This window comes from Gavialis gangeticus, unplaced genomic scaffold (assembly GCF_001723915.1).
Source record: "Gavialis gangeticus isolate Ggan-Ray unplaced genomic scaffold, GavGan_comp1, whole genome shotgun sequence".
NCBI classification, from domain to species: domain Eukaryota; kingdom Metazoa; phylum Chordata; order Crocodylia; family Gavialidae; genus Gavialis; species Gavialis gangeticus.
In genome coordinates this window covers 28,179,329-28,180,519 of record NW_017729033.1, presented here as the reverse complement: position 1 = coordinate 28,180,519, position 1,191 = coordinate 28,179,329, and the positions used below count along the sequence as shown (strand labels likewise).

The following is a 1,191-nucleotide window of genomic DNA, read 5'->3' as shown; positions in this document are numbered from 1 at the left end:
TGGGTGTACCCCCTTGCCTGCTCCCTGTGCAGCATGCTGTGGCCATGCCTCCCATGTGGGGAGCTGGGTGGGTGGGTGTGTGTGTATGCCTGGGTGGGTGTGTGTCTGAGGTGTAGGGGGGCGCACGGAGCTGAACACAGAGTGGGATGGGGGTGTTGCACGTGGCTGGATGCAGTGGTGCCAGCATGGGGCGGTGGGTGGAGGCGCTCTGTCCCTGCTGCCCCCCCCCCGTCATTCTTGATGGGCACTTTGCTAGTGTGTGTGTGTGTGTGTGTGTGTGTGTGTGTGTGTGTGTGTGTGTGTGTATACATACGTGTGTGTATATATATATATATATACACACACACATACACGTGTGTGTGTGTAAATATATACATACATGTGTGTGTGTGTATATATATATGTGTGTGTGTGTGAAAGATTTTCTTTTTCTATTTTAATTCCCAAAGCATAGACTTTTGAGTTCAATACCAAAACTCATGAGTTGGCTACACGGGCCCCTTGTGGGGTGTGGTGTCCTACATTTGGGCTCCAGGTCCCCACCTTTGCCTTGTTGTCCCTAGATGGATGGTGCCGCACCCGCTTTCCTCTACCACTGAACAAGGAGCTCTATGGGGGCGGGACGAGGAGGCAAGCCCCGCCCCCGTCCCGATCGATGCACTCGGCAGCTTGATTGGCCTCCCCTTGCTCCCGGAGCGATTCAAAATGGCGTTAGGGAGCCCCGAACAGGTACGGAAGCCGATGGCGGACCAGCCTCCCAGCGCCGCCGTCGCCGCCAGGGAGCTCCGCTTCCCCCCTCAGTTTAAACCGGTCGCCCCTGGGTCCGTCTCGTTCTCCATTGGTCCGTTTACCTCCAGCGGGCGGGGCTAGTCAGCTCCCAGCCGCGGAGGGGGGGGAGTGGCTGCAAGAGCGAACAGCGGCGGCAGAACTGAAGGAGGGGCCGCGGGGCGGGGGCGGGGTGACCGCAGGTGGAACAGCGGGCAGCGGGGAGGGCGGGGCTGCTCTCGCCGCGGAGGGGGCGGGCCAGCAGCTGGAACAGCCGCGGGGGGTAGAACGCAGGAGTCCCGGGAACAGCCGACACCTGCGGGGTCTGCTGCGGAGCCGCCCCCCCTCTCCGGTGCGGGGCATGGAGCCGCGCGGGTGAGTCTTGCAGGGGCCCGGGTCGGGCCGCGGGGTTGGGCTGCTCTGCGT

The 1,191-nt window shown here is 61.9% G+C and overlaps 1 protein-coding gene across 7 annotated transcripts in view; it reads left to right on the top strand.

Moving 5' to 3' along the window:
* Positions 1-654: 654 nt before the first annotated feature.
* TBC1D14 (TBC1 domain family member 14) overlaps positions 655-1,191 on the top strand; it is a 153,143-nt gene continuing 152,606 nt past the window's right edge. Inside the window, exon 1 of one of the 7 annotated variants that reach the window (XM_019526207.1) lies at positions 655-729. The gene's annotated coding sequence lies outside the window, so the exon portion shown is untranslated. Of the gene's footprint in view, positions 730-778; positions 822-1,048; positions 1,141-1,191 lie in introns of those variants that run through there. The other 6 variants (XM_019526212.1, XM_019526210.1, XM_019526205.1 and 3 more) reach the window with 6 other exon arrangements.